The sequence below is a fragment of the Myotis davidii genome, unplaced genomic scaffold (genome assembly GCF_000327345.1).
Source record: "Myotis davidii unplaced genomic scaffold, ASM32734v1 scaffold388, whole genome shotgun sequence".
NCBI lineage: Eukaryota > Metazoa > Chordata > Mammalia > Chiroptera > Vespertilionidae > Myotis > Myotis davidii.
In genome coordinates this window covers 171,678-180,754 of record NW_006299101.1, presented here as the reverse complement: position 1 = coordinate 180,754, position 9,077 = coordinate 171,678, and the positions used below count along the sequence as shown (strand labels likewise).

The 9,077-nt window shown below is 41.3% G+C and overlaps 1 long non-coding RNA gene across 1 annotated transcript in view; it reads right to left on the bottom strand.

The window, feature by feature from the left end:
- LOC107184798 overlaps positions 1-5,818 on the bottom strand; it is an 18,474-nt gene extending 12,656 nt beyond the window's left edge. Inside the window, exon 1 of the long non-coding RNA XR_001515710.1 lies at positions 5,805-5,818. This is a non-coding gene — a long non-coding RNA (uncharacterized LOC107184798). The remainder of the gene's footprint in view (positions 1-5,804) is intronic.
- Between the last annotated feature and the right edge of the window lie 3,259 nt (positions 5,819-9,077).

Genomic DNA, 9,077 nt, shown 5'->3' with positions numbered 1-9,077 from the left:
AAACCCCCCCCCCCCCCCCCAAGTCATGTCTTCCCTGCCTTCAAATGTTATTCCCACTTAACACTGCCCAGTGACCCTGCAGAAGAGAAACTTTGAGACAGACATGCTGTCTGTCTCCTCAGTGCCATTTGATTCACCTTCTTAAGCCCTTCAAACATTATTAATTGCAAATTTTATGATTAAATAAAAATTATTTAATGTGCCTAAGTGAATATGCCATATACATATGGTTTAGTAATTGGGTGCTAATGGCACCCAAAATACAAAATATCCTGATTTTCAGCCACCTTATCCACATTGTAGCCCTGAAAATCTGTATGTGCACACTCACTGACTTGTAGTTACGTTCCGGTTCATCTTTCCTGGGAGGCAAGAGTGTCAGACTACCTTAATGAAGAGCCTTATTTTGTCTTGCTGCTATCTCCCCACCTCTTTTAGGCTACTCTTCAGAACTTCTTTTCTACACTTCCTTTCTCATCTTGTCAACATCAGCTCTTTGATGCCATTTAATTTCCAAGGACATCCACCACTTATTCTAACTGACATTAATATTGTTGGACCATGGAGATTTAAAAAAAATATGGCCTAATAAATGTATAAACATTACCAAGAGAGGCAGAACAGGTAAAAAAAAAAGGCTGAATGTCAAGAATTAAATGAATTACTGTTTATAAAGCCTCTGGCAAGATGTACATTTACAGATGCTGATGCCACATAAATATTAATCCCCGTACTTCTTTTGTTCCCATCACGTCATCTTTCTGGTCCTCAGTTTCCTAATGTTAAAAATTAAGAGCATTGCACCAAGTTTCTTCGTGTTGAAAAATATTTTTCCCCCAGTCTCTCCACACTGAGTATTTGGAAGTGGGTGGTGGGTGGAAAGATTATTTCTGCCCCAGACAGGCCGGGAGTGGGGGGGTGGAGGGTGGGGGCAGGTCCCCCTGCCAGGCGCTCACCTTTATCTCACTTCGCGGCCACGATTCAGGCAGCGGCCAGCAGGCCTGAACGCAGGTAACAGGTGGCTGGTGTTACTTACCTGTCTCCACGTCTCATCCTCCTTCGTGGGACACACAGTGCTGCGGCTGACTCCACACTGAAGTAGCCCAGGGGCCACCAGCAAGTCCTCCGCAAAGCTCGGAGCAGAAGAGAGAAAAATCAAGGGCAGCTTCCTCTTAAAGGCTTAAAAAAAAAAAGAAAACAAAGAAGGGCCCCCAACCCGTCCCGAGAGTGGCCAGCGCAGCCTCATGCACCCCGGGCGCCACACCCGCCTTCATCCTGGAGAATATTGTTTTAAAGCACAAATAAGAATACACTTAGAACAATGCTATGCAAAGAAGCCAGAAGCAGACCTCTGTCCTGAGGAATTCATTGCGGGGAATGTGCATTTCATGTATCATTTTCCAGGAACGAGCAGACCTAACATACTTCAGCTAGTGTATCCCATCACCAGACAGAACTCTGTAATGCACTTTTCCCAAACCCATAAAGTTGCTGCTCTACTCACGAGGATAATCCTTTGGGTGCGTCTTCTCAGACCAATTCCCATAAAAGGTGAGTCTGTACTTGGCAGTCCCGCAGGCGCAGCAGTCTAGGATTGGCTTGTCTGTCACCCCGTCAAACATGGAATCTGAAACAGGAAGGAAAGGCAGCAAGGTAGGAAACAAATGTGGGTCTTGATCTCGTCCTTAACGCTTGGGGAAAAACATATGAGGTGCAGTTTTCATTGATTAATAACACAGAGAACCAGGTCAGGACTTGGCCTATAAAGGATTCTGTATACCTCTCAGTATGGCAACCACATTCTGTAATCAATCAATCAATCAATAAATTACTTTTGCTCTTATCAAGTGAGGAGACCTGTGGGATCAAGAAGGCAGAATATTTGGGATGGAGATTGTATTGAGAAACCAGAGATAAATCTGACTAAGTTCACTAATCATCCGAGAAATGCAAATCAAAACAACAATCGGGTCCCGCGGGCGGGGGCGGTCTGGTCTGGGCCACAACCAAGCTGTTCACTTTTTAAAAAGGTGAAGGGAGTGGACACGTTTGGCAAAACTGAGGATTGACTACCCTTTTGGGATTAGTCTCTACCTAGAATTGGAGAACAGGGTTGGCCTGTGTCAGCTCCCAGAAAACTTACTACATAATTGACTCCGCTTGGCTGTCCCCCAACTGCATTTCCTTTAAAAATTAAAAACAAAACCAAGGGGTCCCGTTCTATTCCCTCTCCCCCCGAGGCGGTTGAGGGATTGGAGTCTAACTCCACCCGAATGTTTAAAAAAATTTTTTTTGAGTATTGTTAGAAAGTTTTGTATTAAGTTGTCCGTTTTTGCTTGGGGCCAAATTACAGTTCTATGAATTCCTGATTGATCTGAGTAACTTTTGGTCTGGACCAGTTTTTGTAAAGGAAGTTAAAAAACTGATCACTGTACCTAGTAAAGTTTATTTTACTGTTGTTTTTATAATATCTTCATTAGTACGATTTTATCAATAAGCTACATGGCTTAATATCTACAGATGGGCAGTTTATGCATCGTGCTTAGAGTTTACATAATTTTAAACTTTAAGAAATTTGAAATATATTTTTATGACAACTTGATTTTTCTTTTTTTAACCCACAATTCTCACAGTTGATGTGGTGGAAGTAATCTGGAAAAAATTCTTGTATGAATGAATTGATACAACTTTGCCATAATTAATTCTTGTCAACTTTAGGATGGAGTATTTCCTCTAGTGTGGAAAGCCAAATTTAAACTCCATTAAAAGAATGTTTGGCCTTTTAAAATTTCTTCTAAGTAGTGATTTAATTTCCTTAGGACAGCAACTGTATTAAATGAGTACCACATATAAAGAGACCAATGCAACATATTGTTTATAATAGGTGCTCATTAAATTAGAAGTTCCAGATGACATTTCTAGTGTTATTATTTTAGACTTCCATTATCTTAACCTACTCTTTAGATTTTTTTGAACTACATGAATACTCATTTTTAAATTTATGCATTTAAAGGCATCTAAAGGATGTTAAAAGGTATGTCTTGATCACTGCTATAGTCACAAGCACCTGAAAGAAGTGTCTAGCATATGAGAAAGTTAATAAGTATTGCATTTTAAAGAAATGAGTGAGTGAATGAGTTTAAAAAAGAAAGCCGTTACCCAGTCCTATACTGTGTTGACAGGCAAAAACATTTTTATCTATTTATTTATTTAATATATTTATTGTCTAAAGTTTTACATTTGTCTTTTTCCCTGATTCACCCCCCCCCACCCCCGCGATTCCCACTCCCAAGGTCTAGCCCCCATCGCCCCCGTTATGCTAATATGACAGGCAAAACATTTGTCAATAATTTCTCCTTTATGCTGTGAACTAATATCGGGTAGAGGATTTATGTTTTATTTATTATTTTAAAAAATATTTTTATTGATTTTTAGAGAGAGGGAGGGAGAAAGACATCTATGTTACAGGGTAACGTGGATCTGCTGCCTCCTGCAAGCCCCCTACTGGGGATGGAACCCTCAAGCCTGGTTTGTGCCCTGATGGGGAATCAGAACCAGCAATTTTTTGGTGCATGGGATGACCCATGCACCAGGGTGAGGCTTTGTGCTTTAGATAATGGATTAAAAATACAAACAGAAGGAAGATTCACATTTCTTAGAGCCAGGCTGTATACTGTTACTGACTATAGTAGGGAAACACACACACACACACACACACACACACACACACAAATTGTAACCAGCTATTTGGCAATAAGGCTTAGAAGGATTTTGCCCCAGAAAAATAGAATAGTATTGTGTGTTTTTCCACATGAAAGAAATCTAAATTTGGTCATCACTCTCTTTTAAGAAAACGTTTGGAAGACCACCAGTTCTTGTTTTGTAGGTTCAGGATAGTTTAAGAGACTAGGTCAGGTTTAGAGGACTTCTAATTTAGGCTGTGGTTCATACCATGATACTGCTTTAAACCCAGAAATATTTAAACAGTGTTTTCTTTGTTTCCCAAGTTCGTGTAATACTTGTGGGATTTACCTACTCAGCAGTTGTCAGCATTGGTTTCAGTTAGCTCAGAAATGTAGGACTGGGCCTTTGATCATGGTTAAAGCTCTTAAGGTAATTCTAAGATGCATCCAGGGTTAAGAATTGCTGCTGTTGTTCAGGAGCATTTTCCGTAGAAATTCATTCTGTGTTAGAGGCTGGACAAGAGAACAGATTTAAGTTAAATAGGATATGTGTGTACTATATTAATATATATATATTTATATATGTATATGTAGTGCGTGTGTGTATATATATGTGTGTGGGTGTGTGCAGTAGTATTGTTAGATGATTAGTAAAAAACAGTAATGCATCTAGACAAGGTACTGGATTGCCTCTGCTGTCAGCAAACTGCGGCTGGGCAAACCACGGCTCGCGAGCCACATTCGGCTCTTTGGCCCCTTGAGTGTGGCTCTTCCACAAAATACCGACTCTTCCACAAAATACCGACTTCTGTGCATGGGCCATGAAGTTTCAATCACACTGTACTTGCGCGCCTGCACATGGTATTTTGTGGAAGAGCCACACTCAAGGGGCCAAAGAGCTGCGATTTGTTGACCACGGCACTGAGCCAAACCAGCTAGGGCGATTAGTAAACATTTTAAAACTATATCAATTCTTAATTAAATTTATCAGGGTAACATCCTATATAATAAAAGAGAAACATGCAAATTAACCATCACTCCGCTACACACCAGCCAATCAGCAACTATGCAAATTAACCCAACAAAGATGGCGGTTAATTTGCATACGCAGGCGTGGAGTGAAGACTGAAGACGACTGAAGATGGCAGCGGCCACGGAGCCAGGAGCGAGCAGGAGGCTTGGGTTGCTCCCGGCAATGGAGGAAGCCAAGCTTCCCGCTGGCCCTGGACTCTGCTCAAGGAGTGGCTGGGGACCTGGGTCACCAGGGGCGACCCAGACTTCCAGCCCGCCCTGGGCTCCGCTCAAGGAGGTGGAAAAAAAAAGGAGGGGCTGGGAGCAGCTAGAACCGAGAAACCAAGCTTGCTGCTGCTGCCGCAGCGGGGAAGACAAGCCTTGCTGCTGCGGCTGGACTAAAGGCCTGCATCCCGGGTGCTGGAGAAAAACCGGTGCCGGCAGCCAGGGGAAGGAAGGCCTATTGCGCAAATCTTCGTGCAATGGGCCACTAGTTGGTTAATAAAATTATGTAGGTTACGTTTCAATTCTTTATTCTAGTACAGTGTATAACAAGTAGAGCATATAACAAAAGCTGAGGTGCTCAAGTACCATCATTCTTTTTTTAAAAATATATTTTTATTGATTTCAGAGAGGAAGAGAGAGGGAGAGAGAGAGATAGAAACATCACTGATGGGAGAGAATCATTGATTGGCTGCATCCTGCACACCCCTCACTGGGGATCGAGCTGGAAACCCCAGGCATGTGTCCTGACTGGGAATTGAACCGTGACCTCCTGGTTCATAGGTCAGTGCTCAACCACTGAGCCATGCTGACTGGGTGCCATCACTCTCATATATGAAAGATGTTCCAGACAACTAGAATGGAAAGCTTCAAAGAAGTTCATGAATTTTCTGTGATAGTTTTGTTTTTTTAAAACACAGATAAATGAGCTAATGTACCCGTGTTTTCCCTGTTCAAACACACAATGGGTAATATTTGTCCCATAGGATTTCAGTGACTGAGTTAAGGCCGTTAGGTTTCTGTGAGACCTACCTGCAGCTTACCCTGTCTTTGTACTTAGTGTACATTAGTGTTAGATTATTTATGTTTTTAGAATTTCTATTAGACTTATTAGTTCCTTAGGTATTATCTATATATATTAAAAGCTAAGTGACCATCTCTCTGGCCTGTAGCTATGACATACATTGACCACCAGGGGACAGACACTCAACGGAGGAGCTGCCATGACACGCACTGGCCATTTAAAAATAAATGGCACCATGATCTTGCACGGACAAACCAACACGTGACTTCCCCCAAGTGGGGCACATGACCCACCACTACCTGGGAGCGATACCCCACCAAATCGCAGCCAACACTGCCAAGGCCCCATGACGTAAAATGCAGCCCACAGCCCAGCCCAGCCTGGAAACTGTGGCTGTGGGCACTGGGTAATGACATCACAAGCAACACCCGACTTCCTCTCCCTAGCAACTAGCCTCTTTGGAGTTTCTTCAGCCCAGGAACACGACTTGCTTTATAGCCAGGTGCAAACATTTCAATTTAACCAAATGTTTGTGAAGTGTTTTCCCGTGCCTCATTTCATTTGATCCTCACAGAAGTCCTGGAGTAGGTAGATAGGAGACTTGGTGGAATCCTATTTTCTTTTCATTAGCAAGATACATATAGTGATATTAAAATATTTCTTCTAATTAATTTCCTTTCAGTGTGCATGAATTCGTGCACCAGGACACTAGTTTTTTATAATGATAGTAATAATTACAACCTTTATGTATTGCTTAGTCTGTGCCAGATACTGCTTGACAGCTTTTCATTCATTTAGTGCTCAGAATAACCCTATGGGTAACATTATCCTTACTTTAAGACAAAGAAATGAGGCAGAGAGGGGAGAAATGATGTGTCCAAGGTCATAAAGCCAACAAATGATCAGTGGAAACTCCATTGTTTACTTGACTAGCCATTAAACATTAACTAGTCTGGGGTTGCCTTCTGGAGCAGGCTGTCTTATCATTGCAGTCCTTTCTGAGAAGGAACTTCATTTGTCTTTAGTAGATTGGACTTCTCTGAGTAGATTATTTCTGTGGGAGGAGAAAGAGAAGAGTGAACTAAAGAGAGTTTAAAATTTGATGAGACCAAATAAATCAGGATACTTGTAACATGTATCATAGTATCAGTTGGGCCTCAGATTGATTGAGGGCAATATCATCTTTTGTAGAGCAGTTGTCATCCTTGACAATCCAGTGTCTCTCTCATCCCATATCTAGTCTGCTAGGAAAGCATGACTCTCTACCTTCAAAATATATCCAGAATCTGATAATTCTTTTTTAAAAAATATATTTTTATTGATTTCAGAGAGGAAGGGAGAGGGAGAGAGAGATAGAAAGATAGAAACATCAGTGATGAGAGAGAATCATTGATCCGTTGCCTTCTGCACACCCCCTACTGGGGATTGAGTCTGCAACCTGGGCATGTGCCCTTGACCAGAATCAAACCCAGGATCCTTCAGTCTGCAGGCCAGTGCTCTATAGAATGAGCCAAACTGGCTAGGGCTAGAATCTGACACTTCTTAAAACCTTTCCTCCTGCTCTTCTGATTTAAGTAGCCTAACTGGTCTCCCTGTTTCCACCCTTGCCCACTACAGTTTGTTCTCAATACAGCAGCTGTGGTGAGCTCCTTTTTGAAATTTAACACATCACTCTGCTCAAAACCTGCAGTGACTCCTCATTTCACATGGAGTAAAAGCTTTACAATGTACTTTTACAATGGAGGCCTTACACTGGGCTCCAAGGCCCTTTGTGATCTGCTTGCCCTCCTCAGTCACTTGCTAGCTTATTCCAGCCACATGAAGTTTTGAAGCTTGCTGTCAATACAACAAAATAGCATACATATCAAATCACATATATATCAACATGTGTAACTCCATTTATTGAAAAAAATCTGCATTATTAACTGGTACACCTGGTACATAGTTATTAGAATATTATTGACTATATTCCCTATGCTGTACTTTACATTCTACATGACCATTCCGGAACAATTTGTACTTCTTAATCCCTTCACCATTTCTCCAAGGTGGAAACTGTTAAAATGTTCTCTGTAGCTATGCATCTGTTTCTGTTTTGCTTGTTCATTTATTTTGATGTTTTAGATTCAGTTGTTGATAGATATATATATATCGCCATTTTATTGTTCACATTTTTTATCTTTTTTTTTTTTTCTTAAAGAAGACCCTTTAACATTTCATGTAATACTGGTTTGGTAGTGATGAACTCCTTTAGCTTTTTCTTGTCTGGGTAATTATCTGACCCTTGATTCTAAATGATAGCTTTGCCAGGTAGAGTAATCTTGGTTGTAGATCCTCGCTTTTCATTTTTTAAATATTTCTTGTGCCAGTGTCTCCACTCTTCAAAATTTCTATTGAGAAATCTTACGGGAACTCCCTAATAGGTAACTAACTGCTTTTCTCTTGCTGCTTTTATATCTTTAACCTTAGCCATTGTAATTATGATGTGTTTTGGTGTGGGTCTCTTTGGGTTCACCTTGTTTGGGACATTATGCACCTTCCGGACATGTATGTTTAATTCCTTCATGAAATTTTGTCATTTTTTTCAAGTAGTTTTTTTCCCTTTTTATGTTTACATGCAATAATCATTAACATTTCAAGAAAAATGATTTTAAATATATGCAATAAACATTAATGTTTTAAGAAAAAAGATTTTAAATATAATAATATTACCAAAACTGTACTAATCTATATATATCAAAGCCTAAGCAACCGTTTTGACGAATGACCAGAATAACCAGAACAACCGCTCTACCAGTTGCTATTATGCACACTGAACACCAGGGGCAGATGCTCAATGCAGAAGCTGCCTCCTGGTGGTCAGTGCGCTCCCACAGCCAACCTCCTGAAGGTGGCCAACCTCCCAGCCAATTCTCCCATTGGCCTCCATAGGTGTGGGGTGGTGCCAGCTGGCCAACCTCCTGCAGCCCCTCCTGCTGGCCAGCCAGGCCCCACAATAGGGGCCGAGTGGGGAGTTGGCCAGCCTCCTGGGGCTCCTCCACCTGGCCAGCCAACCTGCTATGGCCCCTCCCCCCAGCTGATCCTCCAAAAGGCCTTGATCCCCAGGTGGGCCAAGGGACCCTACCGTGCACAAATTTATGCACTGGGCCTCTAGTATAGTATCACAAAAGTTGTGGAAAATATTAAAAATTTGCAAATAACAGGAATACTCCTATTATATTCTAACATTTTTTTACTCTGGCTCTATTTTTGTTCTTCATTTTTTTAAAAAAAATATGTTTTATTGAATTTTTATAGAGAGGAAGGGAGAGGGATAGAGAGTTAGAAACGTCGATGAGAGAGAAACACCAATCAGC